This window comes from Phoca vitulina, unplaced genomic scaffold (genome assembly GCF_004348235.1).
Source record: "Phoca vitulina isolate PV1807 unplaced genomic scaffold, GSC_HSeal_1.0 scaffold2, whole genome shotgun sequence".
NCBI classification, from domain to species: domain Eukaryota; kingdom Metazoa; phylum Chordata; class Mammalia; order Carnivora; family Phocidae; genus Phoca; species Phoca vitulina.
Window position 1 is genome coordinate 23,902,834 of NW_022589705.1, and position 17,096 is coordinate 23,919,929.

A 17,096-nucleotide genomic window follows, 5' to 3' on the forward strand; every position below is an offset into this window, starting at 1 on the left:
GCCCCCCCCCCCCCCCCCCCCCCCCGGGAGCTACACTGAGAAGGCAACAACATCATCTCCTGTGATTTTCCTGCCAAAAAAAACGAGCTCACTTAAATCGAATCCTGAAATACCAGATAAACCTAAATTCAGGAACAGTCTTAACTGAGTAACTGGCTAGTGCCTTCAAAAATGTCCAGGCCAAGGGGTCCCTGGGTGGCTCGGTGGGTTTAAACGTCCGACTCTTAGTCTCAGCTCAGGTCTTGATCTCAGGGTTGTGAATTCAAGCCCTGCGTTGGGCCCCATGCTGGGAGTGGAGCCTACTTAAAAAATAAAATAAATAAAATGTCGAGGTCAAAAAACTCAGAATGGCAGAGGAACCGTTCCAAATTAAAAAAGACTAAATGGATATGACAACCACGTGTAGTGCATGACGGATCTTTGATGGGTTTCTGGGCTGGGGACGAAAAGTAATAGATGTAAAGGACATTTTTGGGGACAGCTGATGAAATTTGAATTTGGACTGTGTTTTAGATAATAGTATTCTATCAACGTTAAATTTCCTGAAGTTGACAACTGTACTGTTTATATGAGAGAATGTTCTTATTCTAGGAAATATTTAGGGGTGAAGGAACACAGTGTCTCTAACTTGCTTTTAAACAGTTAAGAAAAAACAGAAAGAGGGGTGCCTGGGTGGCTCAGTCGGTAGAGCGTCAGACTTTTGGTTTCACCTCATGTCGTGATCCCAGGGTCTTGATCTCAGGGTCGTGAGATCGAGCCCCTTGTTGGGCTCAGTGCTGGGCATGGAATCTGCTTATCTCTCTCCCTCCCCCCTCTGTCCCTCTCCCTCCCCCCTCTGTCCCTCTCCCCCCGCTTGTGCGTGCTCTCTCTCTCTCTCAAATAAATAAATAAAATCTTCAAAAAAATAGTGAAAGAGCAAAATGTAACTGGTGGATGAATCTGGGTAAAGGGTACATGGTATTTCCTTATACTGTATTTGTCATTTTTCTGTAACTTTGAAATTATATCCAAATAAAAAGTTCCCACAAAAGGGGAGAGGGCAATCCTAGTTCTCCGGAGGTTGGGCCATGTGGTAGCCACGCCTGATTCCAGGCAGAGAGAGGTCTCTCCTCAGGGAAAGCGGCTTCAGCCTCTTTGGAGTCCCTGTCTTTTGCCCCGGGCCGGCCACAGTGGTTGCACACAAAGCTGACCTGATAACAGAATGGCCTGAGGGAAAAGATGGTCTTTGCTGCAAATGTCCTGAGGAGAGTGAATGTAATTCAGGCCTGTATGGGGAGGAGAACAGAGCACCTAGCTGAATGCAGAATGGAGCTCAGGGCTGCACCTGTCAGTAGGGAGCATTCCCGGGCCTGTGAAAGACAGAAGAGGCACGTGACTGGGGGCAGGCGGAACCATCACCTGTGGCCTTGTTGGGCAATCCTTCTAGAAGGTAAGACTTCTAGAATCTGAATGAGCAGGGAAAACATTAACAGTAAACAGATACTATAAGGAGCAGCCAGGATAAAGGATGTCGAGTAGGAAAAAACCCCTGGGAAGGGTGTAGACCAATGTGTGTTAGAATCACAGGAGGAGGGGTCCCTCTCCCACCCACCCCAGCATTCTGATTCACTTAGGCCTGGGATGGGGGGTCGGGAATTCGCGGCAGGTGCCGCCAGTGTGAACCACACCCTGGGTTGCAAGGCTGTTGCCGATGATTGTGTCCAGCCCACCTTAGCGTAGGCACCTGTGAGGCTCCTGTGACGTACCTGTGAGAGCCACAACTCAAGTGCTCCAACAGGTCCAGGGGCAGCCGGGGTTACCTCTGGCTGGACCATGGGGATGAAGGACAGACCGCATCATGGATGAAATGACACTGAAACTGGGTTTCAGAGAAGATGGGGTGAAGGAGGGCCCTCTAGGGAGAGGGAACGCACACGAGCCAAGACCAGTCCAGTCCACGTTCATGATTTGCGTTCCCTGGGAAATAATGGCCTCAAAGATAGGTGGGGGGTCTGAGCACCGGGTCAAGAGTTTGAACTCTTGGGAGCCAGTTGGAGCCTCTGATGGGAGATGTGACCGAGGCAGAGCTTTCAGAAGATTGACCAGGCAGAGATAGGGAGGGTGGACTGGGAGAAGGGGAGGCTGGAGGGAGGGAAACCAGATAGGGGTCCCAGCAGCAGGCTCCACTGGAGATAAGGACCTGAGGTAGAGACATGGCAGGGAGTGTGGAAAACAAGGACATTTAAGCATTATAGCTAAAGGGGTGGTGGGGTGGGGGGATGTTGAGCAAGACAAAGAATCCCTTTGTTCTCTTAGGCATTTGGCCTGGAGTTACGACCGAAATTGATAGGAAGCATTCATGTTTGCAAAGATATTTTTAAAAATCCATTAAAGGATGTTTAGACCTGAAAATTAAGTGTGAGTTTTCACATGAACATCTTCAATAGTCTTGCAGGCAGGAAGTGGGCAGATGGAGACAGTGATGTGCTAGTAAATATTTAACAACTGACAGGGAGTGCGGGAGAACCCTGATTGGTAGCATTTGTCAGTTACCATGCTGTAAAATCCTCCCACAATGGCTAATTTCAAGCAACCAACATGATGTCAGCTAGCTTGTGAAATTCCAAAAACTAGAGTAATTGGCTCTTGGGAGCCAGGATGAGCTTACCCTAGCACACTCCTGAATGGAGACCAAATGCCAGGAAATGGATGGAGCCACTAAGGCAACAAGTGGGTAAAGTCACTTCTTGCTGTTGTTCCGAGGACCCAGAGAAGCCCACAGGCCTGGTGGCTTTGAGCAGCAAGCGCTGAGCATCACATAAACTGCAGGTCTTCCCAAAGAATGGCAAATAGGAGAGGTGGGATCTCTTCCCAGGCTCCCAATGCCAACGGGATCATTTCACACGAGAGAGGAGGAGCATAAAGGAAAGTGTCTTACGCTAAGAGGCAGGAGACTCACTCACATCTTGCTACTTAATATCCATGTGCTTATTTGCCTCGAGCCTCGGTCCCTTGCCTTTAAAATGAGGACAGTACCTGTACTAATAATGTCCCCAGCAGGATGCATAACCCAGTAGCATTCAACACTTGTCAGAACTTCATCCCCACCCCGCAACAAAGAGATTCCAAATATCCCCCCTTCCTACCTCAAGTTTATGCTGCCCAGACCCCGTGTCTGCCCAGCATGATCCATCCTTCCATCTGCGGAGTATCCCAGGCACACGGGAGTGGATCCTGGGAGCCATGTTTACCAGTCAGCCAGAGAGAGAGAGAGAGAATGGCAGAGGGAGAGAAGCTGCCTGTAGGCATTCTCCACATTGCTCTGATCCCTCCTGAGCTGCACTTCATGGCCTTGGATTCTAGTATTTTTCTGTTAATTTTTTTTCCTTTGGCTTAAAATTGAGATTCTGTTACTTGTAGCCCAAAGAACCTGAGACACCTTAATTATCTTCCTTTTGAAATTCTTCTGTAGACAAAAGACTGGGAATCAGATCTAGGATTTGACCTTGGACAGCTGACTGAGCCTCTGGGGGTCTTTATTTCTTGTCTATAAAATGGACAGATGAATGAGATGCATGTAAGTGAATTTCAGCTCCGCTGTACAGTTCTATGCCATGTATCTTTATCCTAATATGGAGTATGTTTCAGCAAAATGCCCACCCTGTTTCATTAGCCACAAATGAGTTTGTTTTGAAGACCAGAGACCTTCATACTTGTACTGAGCTGAGTAACTCCTTGACCAGTCCTATCTGGGCCCAAGACACGGGTGAGAGCCCAGCGAGCTCAGCCCAAGTGGTTGTAGCGGATCCTGGAACCTGTGGAGGAAGGTGGAGGGCTGCCGGCTGCTGGCCCTGACGTGGAGAAGGCTGATGCCGTAGGCAGGCGAGATTCGTATAAATATGTTTAAAGCCATGCAGGAATACTAGGGTTCCTGACCCTGACATCAGATCAGGCTGATCTGGGCCAGTGGCCTGCATCTGAGAGGGGGAGGGGACTGGGGAGAGATGGGCCCTTCAGATCAGGCATCACCTCCTGGGATAGCTCCCCCGCACCCGAGATAGTTTGCCTGTGCCCCCCCAAGGAGAAATTTATGGGATCATCTTTAAAAGTTATTTTTTTATTATAAGAGTAAAAAACGAATTGTTATGGAAGATATATTCATTTATAAGTTTTAAAGAAGAAAATGGGGGCACCTGGGTGGCTCAGTCAGTTACACAGTCGACTCTTAATTTTGGCTCAGGTCATGATCACAGGGTCCTGGGATCCAGCTCCATGCTCAGCAGGGAGTCTGCTTGAGTTTCTCAACCTCTCCATCTGCCCCTTCCCCTGCTCATACGCATGCACTCACTCTAAATAAATAAATACAATCTTAAAAAAAAAAGAAAATGAAACAATTTGTTGTCCAAAGACCCAGCGATGACTTTAGCACCAATTTGCTTTATATCTCTCTAACTTTGCATGCCACCATTATGTTCCACACAGTCTTATAAACTGCTTATCTGAGAAATTCCTCATTCAATATTTTAATTAGGAATGTATGCAAATGATTTAAGTTCAAACAATACCAAAGACCTTATAGTGAAAACCGAGAGTCACCTGTCCCACCCCTCCCCACCCATAGTCCTGCTCCCCTGGGACACATTTTAACTATTCCTGTTCAGAATTCATTTGGTGGTTACCTCCACATTTCTAAATAAGATGCTCTTTATTATTTAGCAACCTCAGTGCTTTCTATTGACCTCCTACTGTAATAGGTGAGGATCAGCTCACTGCTATCCACTCCTACCTCCTCCCCCACCCTTCTAAGTATAGGGAGGTCCCCATTACCAGAGCTTCCCCGTCCCTGCAACTTCAAAGAAAACAATTAACCCCCATTTCCTGTTTAGTCAACTATAGATAGTATCTCTTTACTCTCTGCTTTGCAAGGTAAGGACAGGGCACTCCCTCCTACCTTTCCTTCCACCTCCCAACCTCGGTCAGCCTGTTCTATGCTTTTACATTTTATTCAGAAATTATTATTGCTGTTTATGTTTGTCTAAGGTTGATTCTAAGAGTTGAAAACCAGAAAATCATGTTTATTCCATGTTAGCTATGGAAATACAGTTCACAGCAGATCAAAGTAGTAACTAGGTTTACATTTCTTTATGGGGCCAGTGTGCCATCCTCAGAAAAGAATGTTTCTGGAACAAATTTATTTATTTATTTATTTATTTATTTTTACATTCCACCAATTTTCTTCATCTGATCCTCACATCGTGTTTTCCAGGCCTTCAATCATGCAATTTTTCTATTGATTCTATCTCTCTCCTTTCCACCTCCTCTCCAAAAACAAGGCAAAACAAAAAACAAAGCTGGAACCCTCTCCCCGCAGCTCTCTGTTGTTGTGGATCTTCCTGCTCTTGTTTCTCTTGGTCTGTAGGTGGTTCCCTTCGAGGCTCTCAGTGAGTAGGGTCACCCTTCCCAGGACCCCCAGAGCCGCCTCCTAGAATACTTTCATACCGCAAATGCCTTTACTCTGCTTTCCCTTGCTTCATGAATTAGCTATGTATACGATTGAGTTCGACATCAAATCCCTCAGAGTAGACTTGTTTTTTTTTCCTGTCTGGAATCTTCTAGCATCCACTCCTTATTCCTGGTGTTCTCACAGTTTCTGGTGATTATGAGCATGGGTGGATGGTTTTCCATTTCTCTGTGCTGGACATTCACTGGGCCCGGGGAACCAAAGACATGCCCTTCATCATTTTAGAAAATTATTTATTTTTATATTTACTATTATTTTTTTTCTCTTTGTGGAATTCCTGTTTAGATCTCAAACCTCTAGATCACCCCCTTCTGTCCTTTGTCTTTTCTGCCATATTTTGCATTTGTTTTAAAATCTTAAAATCTATACTTGGGAGATTTCTCCAGCTTCATCATCTAACCCTATTATTGTTAGTAGTGGCATTTTTGTCAAACATATTTTGAATTTTTTTTAAAGTAGACTCCGTGTGGCGCCCAACATAGGACTTGAACCCACAGCCCTGAGATCAACACCCAAGTTGAGACCAAGAGTTGGATGCTTAACTGACTGAGCCACCCAGTTGCCCCAAACATATTTTGAATTTTAAAGGACTCTTTGTTCTTGGATTGTTTCTTTTTCATAGCACCTTTATTGTTTTACCACTGTGATATTTTCCCAGTTGTCTCTGAGGTTTTCAGACGTTTGTGTTTAATCCTCTCCTGTTCCATGAATTACCTCTCTTTCCTCTAGAATCACGTTGGTCTGTTGGTTTATTTTTTTCCTAATTTTTTCTATTGCCGGCTTTCCTCGCATTTCTGTTTACTGTTGGGTTTTCATTCCTATTTAAGACTGAGGCAGTGGGGAGGCTGATGAGAAGCTTGGAGAGCCGAGGCAGACTTGGTCCACTCCCAGGCTTCTCTCTGGGAAAGTTGGCAGGAAGACAGGTGGTTGCCATTCCTGTTCTTGTTCGGGGTTCCTGAAGGCAGGAATGCAGAAGGACTCTGGACTCTGCACTCTGGACTTCCCAACTCCCTGTTGGCTGCCCTCGTTCTCCCCAGGCATCCTGTACAATTCGTTCAGAAAGGAGCCCTTCAATGTTTGACCTAGAGAAAGCAGCCCCCGGCTGCTGCATTAGCGACATCCGTGGTTTTCGGCCGCATCTTCCATGTCTGCTTTCTGGAATCCTTTTCATTTGCAGGCTGAGGTACCTCTCAGTGTCCGTGGACAGAGCAAGCCCTCATTGGGTGCCGTCCAGCCCCCCTGCTGTATTAGTCCATATTCACCCGACCCTTTCTGCATCCAAGAAGTTGTTGAAATCTCTGTTGATGGCCCTGCTCTGTTTTCTTCTTTATTGTGGGTCTATGCCATCTTAGCCCACGTATTGTTATTTTAATGGTAGAGTCTCAGAAGGTAAAGATGTATGCTAAGTCTTTCACCTGAACTGGAAGGCTCAAATATCCCTTTAAATTGCCATGTGGTACTCCATAACATGGTTGTACGTTAGACCGGAGCAAATGCATAGACAATGTTGTAATATAGATCCAGGCAGCTAAATCTTTATGTACATCCATGATTATTTACTTAGAATAGGTTGTGAGAAGAATTGCTGCATCAAAACACAAGCACCTATTTAAAAACAATAATAAAGTTAAATATACATTTACCTTAGAGTCTAGTAATGCCATGCCGAGGTATTCACTCAAGAAAAATGAGAACATTCCCATGCAAAGACTTATCCACAAATGTTCATCACAACTTGGTGCCGTACAAAAGGGCTCAAAACTAGAAACAACCCAGAGGTCCAACTGATGGATGGATAAACAAATTGCTATGTATTTCTACATATGTAGACATTTTCTTGGGCTTTATTTCTTAGAAAAATGCTCACGGCTTAACATTTCAGCAGCCCAGGGCTCTATAGTCACCCCTGCTTCTTCCCTTGACAGCCCTGGGCTGCTGAAATGGTAAGCCGTGAGCGTTTTTCTAAGAAATAAAACCCAAGAACATGTCTGAAAGGGTTACGTGGGAGATGGGTGGATATAAATTGGTACAAAATCATCCTCTGGAGAGTGGATGGAAAAATGTAGCTTCCTAGACCCCGTCTAAGAAAGTTGGACATAGGGCACCTGGGTGGCTCAGTCGTTAAGCGTCTGCCTTCGGCTCAGGTCATGATCCCAGGATCCTGGGATCGAGTCCCGCATCGGGCTCCCTGCTCCGCGGGAAGCCTGCTTCTCCCTCTCCCACTCCCCCTGCTTGTGTTCCTGCTCTCACTATGTCTCTCTCTGTCAAATAAATAAATAAAATCTTTAAAAAAAAAAAAAAAAAGAAAAGAAAGTTGGACATAGAGGGTAGTATGAGAATGTATTCTGAGGAACACACTTACCTAGATGAGAAGTAAAAATGGTCTTTAAACCTGACAAGGGTTTGGACTGATGCTATGATACGGAAGGGTTACAATGCCTTCCTCGGTCTGATTGTGGGGCTGAATCGGGGCTCAGCATGCCCGTTCCCCCCCACTACTTGTCTCAGTGGGTTCTGTCTCAGCCTTGGAAATCTGGAAGAAAAACACCTTTTCCTTTTGACCTATAAAACTTTGCTTCTGTGCTTTAGGAGGTCCCGAATTGGCCTTGGATCTCTTTCTTTACTCTTCTAGGAGTGTCTCTGGCTAATAGTTTATTTTTTGAACTTGATCCAGTTATCTACTGCTGTGTAAAAAAACACGCAAATCTTAATGACTTAAAACAACAGCATGAATTTATTTTGCTAAGAATCTGCCATTTGGGCATGTCTGAGCAGGGTTGGCGCGTCTCTGTTCTACATGGTTTCAGCTGGGGCTGCTCAAATTAGAGCTGGAGGACCCACTTCAGAGATGGCTTGCTCACACTGTTGGCAAGCTGGAGCTGGCCTTGGTGTGGAGCCCAGCTGAGTGTGTGGTCTGGGTGCTCTGGTTCCTTTCAACATGGGCCTCTGCAGGCTGCTTGGGCTCCCTCCTAGCATGGAGGCAGGGTGATGGAGAAAAGCATCTCCAGAGAGTAAGGCAGAAATGCATGGCATTTTTATGACCTAGCTTCAGAAGTCCCCTAGTATCACTTCTGCCATCCTATTGCTTCAGGAAGTCATGCAGTCCTTCTCAGGTTCAGGAGAGGGGGAGTAGCCCCACTACTTGAAGGAGTGTCAGGATTGCATAATAAAAATAGCATGTGGGATGGCAGATACTGTTGCGGCTGTCTTTGGAAAATATAGTGAATGGACTCTGACCTATTTTTGTTGTTTATAGGTTTTCCAGATGCATATTTAGTAACTAATTATCGTTGGTTCTATTCTATCTCATTTCATCCTCTTCACAACCCTGCGAGGTAGTTTTATACCTCTTCACATATCCAAATGCCACTCATACACATGTTTGGTTTAGCCAGTGTATTATTTTGGAAATTGTGAATTTTTACCTAAGTGTCTGAATTTCTGGCTTCTCTTCACAACCAGGAGATTGACTACATCTAGGGCACGATTTCCTCATCTCAGCAAGAGGCTGAAGTGGAGCAGTGGTGACCTCCTTAGTAAGAGGCTTGTCTTCAGTGTATTTGCTATACACCGCACCACTCCCTATCACCCTTCACTCATTACATTTTATGTCTCACAAGCATTTGACTTGGAGGCTTTCTGCTTTAAAAAAAAAAAAAAAAAATAGACCCTAAGGTGCCTGGGTGGCTTAGTTAAGTATCTAACTCTTGATTTCGGCTCAGGTCATGATCTCAGGGTCATGGGATCGAGCCCTAAGTTGGGCTCTGAGGTGGGGCTCGGTGCTCAGCTCAGAGTCTGCTTGAGAGCGAGTCTCTCTCTCTCCCTCTCCCTGCCCCTCTGCCCCTCCCCCCTGCCCCTCCCCGCTGCCCCGGCAGTGCTCTTTCTCTCAAAAATAAATAAATAAATAAATAAAATCTTAAAAAAAAAAAAAAAGACCCAGGTTCTACCATAGAAAAATAATAAATAATAGTGATATCTTTTTTTTTGAAATTTCAAAATACTTTCTATAGAAAGTTACCTTCTGGGCTTTTTTTCTTTTAAAATCTCTCTCTTTGGTGGAGATCAATAGGTCACTGTTTGTGTCATTGCTTGTTTGAAAGGCATCTTCAGCTCTCTGCTCATTTGAAGAACAGGAATGAATGATATGCCCCAGTTTCTACAATGGTCCTGCTGCTGAGTTCCAGCCTCACCCCTCCCAGACTGGCCCTTCTGGGAATCCCCGCAATTGAGCAGACTTCCTCTTGAGACCTCGAGTTTGCTATCTTCACTGCCTGATAAACACTGGATCCACATGACGTGGAATTCTCAATAGGAGTAAGGGAGGCTCATACAGGGATCATCGTCAGCTTTCCACCAGCACAATCTTGCGGAGAGCCAAATCTGCACAAAGACCTTCTCTCTGGAACATAAGTGTCCAGTGTTCACACCACTGTTCAGGATCAGTTCTGAGTATTCCTACTGGCTCAGAGGCACAGTGTTCGCTTTGTCCTTTCAAGGGTTCTTGGTTTTGTTTCCAAAATGTCAACAGATAACTGTAAGTGTTGATTAAACAACTAGAAGAGCATTGCCTAAGGAGATCCTTCACTGCGCAGTCTCTGTCTAGCCCCTCAGACCATGTCAGGCCTGCATGGAGAGAGCGGCAGGCAGGTGGGGCCCAGCTGTGCCCAATCCATGGGATCAAGGCACTGTCTTCCCCTTGGGGCTTTTCCTTCAGCTCTTTCATACTGTACAGAACTGCTCACCATCCACACAGCAGGTGCTTAGGAGTAGGAGAGGTTTGTGGTTTCACTCATCTGTGAGGGTAGGCTCAGCCACCAGGCTAGAACGTTCTGTGGCAGGCAGTTCCCCACGTGCCCCTGCTCAGTCACATTCCGCATCCTCTCCCGTTAGTGACTGTGGTCCTAAATTTTATGTTCCCATGTTGTCCATTAGAGTTTTTACCATCTATTCCAGATCTCTGCTGCTGCTCACCCCAAAGCTTAGCGGCATAAAACAGGAACAATCTTTTTTTTTCTTACAAATCTGTAATTTGAGCAGGACACTGTGGGGAAAACTCATCTCTGCTTCACACAGCATCAGCCGGGGCTGCTCAACCGAGGGCTCTTGGATCTACTTCCAAAGTGACTCACCAGCTGGCTGCTGGAGCTGGGCTGAGGCCTGGGGTCTTGGTTCTCTCCACGTGGCCCTCTGCATGTGGCCCAGGCTTCCTCACAACATGGTGGCTGGGTTCCCAGGGTGAGCATCCCAGGAGACAAAACCAGGCGGAAGCGGTATGGCCTTTTGTGAGCTAGCCTCAGAAGTCACATAGTGTCTATTAATTGAAGTAGTCACCAAGTCCCACCGGAGTTCAAGGGGAGGGGACACTGACTCCACCTCCTGAGGGAGGAGTGACAAGGTTCTGGAAGAGCAAATGGAACGAGAGATCTTGTTGCAGCCATGTCCGGGACGTATAATCTTCTGCACCATCTATGCAAGTATCCCTAGATAATATGCTACTTAACTTCACGTGTTTTATACTTTATAGAAATGTTCATACCGTATCTATTCTTCTACAGCTTTATTCCCCCAACATTTATGGGAGTCATTTTTGTTGTTGGCAGAAGCTCATTCATTTTTAGAACTGTGTGAGGTTTCGGTCAAGCCAGGCTCGGTTGACACAATGCACTCCTGTCTAGAGTCCTGAACGATGAGCCTGAATCATTGCAGGATCCTACGGGGAAGCCAGGACAGGACTGTTTTCAGATCACATGAGAGAAAATGGGCAAAAGGACTCTGTGAGGGATGTTATTGTTCAGCAAATAAGGGTTAAGTGATACTCATTGAGGTTTCAATATAATTTATTCATCTTTGTATGTTTAATAACATATGCATGATTCATTTTCTTTATACAAAAATGTTTTATTAACCAAAATGCTCTCATTTCTGACCAGTGCAGTACATTTTTAAACCAAGTGAAATCACTCATAAAGTATGTCAAACCCACCCTCAAAAGGGAGTTCTGAGCTTCCCAGCCGTTTCCAGAGAAAATCCTGGCTCCTCCACCATTTTGTTTTTGCTTCCTCTTTGCTTCCTGTTGGCCCATCTCTATTTTCTTTTCCAGTCTCTGTGCTTTGGACCACTCGATTGCTGTGGGTGGCTAAGTAGAGAACAGATAAAGGTCATTGCATCTGAAGAAGCCAGGGAATTTTAGGAGAGTCATCAGCCAGATTTTCACATTCCCCCGTCGTGGTTGGATGTGCTGGAGTCATTGGGAACACTATGAGCCAATTCCTCAATGCCTGTTATGGGAGACCCAGAATTTGATAGGGCATCGATGAGGAAAAGCAGAGGGGAGAAGAGGCATGAGAATCAGCGGATGTTTTTATGAAGGAGGGGACAAGCAAAGTACTGGGGGAGCTAGGATGGCTGGTCCCCTTGGGGTCCCCCAGATGTGAGAGAATGCACAGCCTTCCCCAGAGAAGGTGGTAAAGGGAGGCTGGGAGGGGCCCTCACAGAGACCCAGAGGAGCACTGGGGGGACAGGTGGAGGTCCAGGGTGTGGGCCCCAGGGGACTTGCAGGAGAAGGGCTGGAGGGAGTTCAGGAGCAGTGGGGACAGAAGGTTAGTGGGAAAGATGGTGCAAACAATGTGGAGTTGAGAGCAGAGGAGGTGCTGCCCTAAGGAGTTTACCTTTTGGGTGGAGGCCAAGGGCAACAGGAACCTGAGTCACCCTAGGATGAGTTGGCCCCAAATTCTGAATGAGATGCTGGGGTAAGGTTGTTCCTGCCCTGGGGCCAGGGGAGGAGGGAGAGTGGCCTGCGTGAGAAGCCTGGTGGCACTGTGGGGGGGCGGGGGGTGGACTCCGCTGCTTCCACAGGCCGTTGCCTCGGTGTAAAAAGCTTCAGCGAAGCGCATGTACAGGCAATGGGGGGTTTGTCCTCCTTTCCGGGACGACTTAAATACTAGCAGTTACTTCACAGTGCTGAAGGAAGAGGCTCAGGTTTCGAGTGACATTCTGTTGGCATGACTAATCCAACCCCAGGAACACCCTTCCCCTCGTCTGCACAGCTCCCCTCTTTATCACCAGGTTCCTCTCAGAGAGGGGCCTTCTCTGAGCCCTGTACCCACCCAGCCCTTCCTCTCTTGCTCTTCTCTTACCCTGATTTATTTTTGTCATTCCACGTCTGTCCCCCTGACACATTCTGTATTTGTTTATTAGTTAACTGCCATCCCCACTAGAATGTAAGCCCCAGGAGGTCAGGGGCTTCCTTTTGTTCTCGGTCCCCTTCCCCTGACACCAGCAGGGGGCGGTAAATATTTGTGAACAGACGCAAGAATGGCTGGGTGGACGACGGGGCTGAGCACAGCACACTTGCCTCTGGGCACACACATGGCCCTCGGGGACTTCATCTCTCAGTTGTTGCTACAGTGCTTCTGTTAACCGTTGGGTTAGAACGACCGTCTCTCGTCACCATGCCTCCAAAAAAAGTGAATGGACTAAACGTTGTGCCCACAGTATCTCTCTCAAAGTTTTATACAACTAAATCTGATTGCTGGAGACTCCATTGCTTGCTTTAACCACTCCCTCCCCCCATCTTGCCCTTCTTCCTAACCTGCTCTCTCTCATGTTGGCCAAGATACCCGAACCTGAGATCAGAGTCAGAAAATTGGGACCCGGGGCGCCTGGGTGGCTCAGTCGGTTAAGCGTCTGCCTTCGGCTCAGGTCATGGTCCCAGGGTCCTGGGATCGAGCCCCGCATCGGGCTTCCTGCTCAGCGGGAAGCCTGCTTCTCCCTCTCCCACTCCCCCTGCTGGTGTTCCCTCTCTCGCTGTGTCTCTCTCTGTCAAATAAATAAATAAAATCTTTAAAAAAAAAAAAAAAAAAAGAAAATTGGGACCCTACTATGACCCCATACCAAAGCTGGAAGTTTTTAATAACAAATACAGAGTTTGTGGGAAGATCGATAATTAATGTGATTATATGATAGTAGGATATGGACAACAGGGGAGGAGCCTCCTTCAGAAAAGCTTCCCTTGAGGAATGATATCTAAGTGTAAGCTGAGGGATGGGTAGGATTTAGCTGGGCAAAGAAGGGTTGGGGAAAAGAATATATCAGGGAAAGTTCCTGAGACTAGAGGAATGGGGCTTCCTGGAGGAACCAGAAGGGCCAGGTGGCTGGAAACTGGACAGGAGTGGACAGAAGTGGGTAAAGCTAGAGCTGTGACCAGAGACAACCAAGTTGGGATCCCAACTCCAACACTGCGAGCTGTGCGACCCTGGGCAAGCCAGTTAGCCCATTTGCAGATCCGTTTCCTTATTGGGAGAGAGAGCCGTAGTATCTAGGCTGGCTTTAGGATGAGGCCACATGGCTAAAATGCTTAGCGAAGTGCCTGCCTCACAGGAACCATTGCATGTTATATCTCGTCCTAACCAGTAACAGCGCAGTGCCCAGCCCCGGTGGGTGTCCAACAGATGCGTGCATGAACTGCAGCCCCTCGAGGCTCTGTCCCCAGCCACCCAGCTCTTCACCACCAAGAAACCCACTCCTCTTGCTAGAGGCTGCTTCACACCAGGCAGGCTGACCCACTGGAACTTGTCCCCACTACAGGCCACCTGATGTGCTGTTTGAGGAAAGCTCTTGCAGTAGCCGTTAAACTGGGAGGACGGGTCATTTTTGACCAAACCAGAAGCTTGAGCCCAGCTCTGGGTGCAGAGTGAGGGTGAGGGATACCAGGGGACCTCGCTTCTGAAGGTGCGAGCGGTCCCAGAACCCAAGTGAATCCAGCCTCTCCAGAGTTCTGGTGGCTCCACGCTTTTTTCTCGTGGTTTAATCCAGGCTAAGACCAATAAGCTCATAATCACAAGTCATTTATGGGTCCCCTGACAACAGTAGCGTTACGTTTTCCCCTGAACCTTTCCTAAGACAAAAATTCAGTCTACAGAAAGCCTTCAAGTTTTCTGTAAGTTCGTAATACAATGAACACGTGTTAACCCTTCACCTAGATTCAGTAATTGTGAATATTCTGCCACATTTGCACACACGTGCTCTCTCTGATTTCTTTTGGCTAATTTCTTTTGTTGACAGGAAGTTGCAGGTATGTTGACTTGCCCTAAAATCAGTGTGTATTACCTGAGAAAGAAGACACTCTGTCATATAACCACAACTCCATTATCACACCTAGGGAAATCAAGAATCTAATAGCATCATCTAATACTCAGCTCATATTGAAATTTTGTACTTGTCCCCCAGATGTCTTTTATAGCTATTTTTTTCACCCCAAATATAATTAAGGTACATACATTATATTGGGTTGTTCTGTCTCTTGAGTCCATTTTAACCTATTATAGTTCCTTACTGTTCTTTGTTTTTTATGACATTGAATTTTTTCTCTCCTAGGATATCCCACATTCAAGATCTCTCTGATTGTGTTCTCATAAGTAGATTCTAGCCAATCATTATTTTTAAAAAATTATTTGGTTCATTAAAAATGATAGTAATATGTGCATAATGGAACAATTTTAAGACTTTAGAAAGATGTAAAATACAAAATTCTCCATTTCCTTCTCCCCGCCAGGCCTTCCCCTAAAAGTACACACTGGTACCCATTACCAGTGTATCCCTCTAGAAAACTAAGTGCCTTTACTTGGATGTAGAGAGACATATAGATCTGTTTTTCCATCATCTAGCTCCCTTTCAGGCTTATGCACATCTGGTTGTATTACAGCCATTATTTTTCACCTTGTTTTGTTACTTTATTTTAAAGGATGTGCTACGACAATCTATCCAGATTGTTTTTCTTCTTCTGAACATCCTGTGTAGTTTTCCATTATCTGGATGTTCCACAATTTGGCCCGTCTTGTTATTACCAGGTTTCCTTTTTTCTATCACTATCATAAATTATGTTGCAATAAACATCCTCAAACATATTCATGGTGCATTTTTTTGTGATGTGGTAAACTCATATAGGTGAAGTTGCTGGGCCAAAGGGTGTTTGCATTTAAAACTTCAACAGCTTCATGGCTCCAACCGCTTTCAAGGTGCTCAGGGGAAGCTGGGGTGCCGTGCTGGACACAGAGTCCTGTCTGAGTAGCATCCAACCAACCAAGATGGAAAGCCTAATTGTAATATCCTGTGTTTTTCAGCAAGATGACTGTAGTTTGGATTAAACAGTTATTATTGCTAAAAAACACTAACCATCATTCGAGTTTTTGGCGAGTTGTTACCTTTTTGCTGGAGGGTCTTGCCTCCATGTTGATGGCTGCTGACTGACCAGGGCGGTGGGGGCTGGAGGCTGGGGGTGCTGTGGCAGTTTCTTAAAATAAGACAACAATGAAATTTGCCACATTGATTGAATCTTCCATTCACGAATGATTTCTCTGTAGCGTGTGATGCTGTTTGCTAGCATCTTACCCACAGCAGAACTTTTTTCAAAATTGGAGTCAGTCCTCTCAAGCCCTGTGCTGCTTTATCGACTAAGTGTATGTCATATTCTAAATCCTCTGTTGTCATTTCAACCATCTTCACAGCATCTTCACCAGGAGTAGATTCCATCTTTAAGTACCACTTTCTTTGCTCATCCATCAGAAGCAACTCCTCATCTGTGAAAGTTTTACCATGAGATTGCCAAATTCAAATATCGTAATAATGAAAAAATTTGAAATATTGTGAGAAAGACCGAAATGTGACACAGAGACATGAAGTGAGCAAATGCTGTTGGAAAAATGGTGCCAATAGACTTGCTAGATTCAATTGGTTAAAAAAAAAGGGCAGTATCTGTGAAGCACAATAAAGCAAAGTGCAATAAAATGAGGTACAACTGTATCTTGAGTTGGTGGCCAACCACACACACAGGAATTATTGCAAGAGACTTTTAATAGAGTAAGTTGTAGTACATCCTAGTGGGAGATATCCTAAGGCAAAAAGAACTAAAAAAACAAAAACAAAAACAAAAAACTTAAGCTTTTCAATATTCATGTTGTTAGTAAGAATATTGATATTAGTATTATGAAACTATTAGCTATATATTATAAAGCAAATAATTATGTTAATGTTAATAGAAACCAAGAATTTTACCGTAAGAGATGAGATATATAGAATAAAAAAATTTCGTAAACATTCTATAATCTTTAATTTGAATAGAAAATATTAGTATGAACCTATGATACATTTTCTTATTTTGAAAAATCTATTTTAAGGAGCTAAAAAAAGAAACAAAGCTCAAAGCTGATAGAAGGGAAGAAATAGAGACAAAAAAAATTAGAAAAGATCAATGAAGCCAGGAGCTGTTTCTTTGAAAAGATAAATAAAACTGATAAACCTTTAGCCAGACTCATCACAAAAAAAAAAAAAGGACTCAAAATGAGCACAAAGGAGGAGAAATAACAACTGACACCAGAAAAATACAAAGGATTATAAAAGAAGACTGAAAAATTATATGCTAACAAATTGGACAACCTAGAAGAAAATGGATAAATTCCTAGAAACATAACCTCCCAAAACTGAATCAGGAAGAAACAGAAAATTTGAACAGACCGATTACCAGCAATGAATTTGAATCAGTCATCAAAATCCCAACAAACAAAAGCCCAGGACCAGACGGCTTCACAGGTGAATTCTA

The 17,096-nt window shown here is 45.1% G+C and overlaps 1 protein-coding gene across 1 annotated transcript in view; it reads left to right on the forward strand.

Moving 5' to 3' along the window:
• BCAR3 (BCAR3 adaptor protein, NSP family member) overlaps positions 1–17,096 on the forward strand; it is a 239,328-nt gene that overhangs the window by 19,571 nt on the left and 202,661 nt on the right. The gene's annotated exons all lie outside the window — the stretch shown is intronic.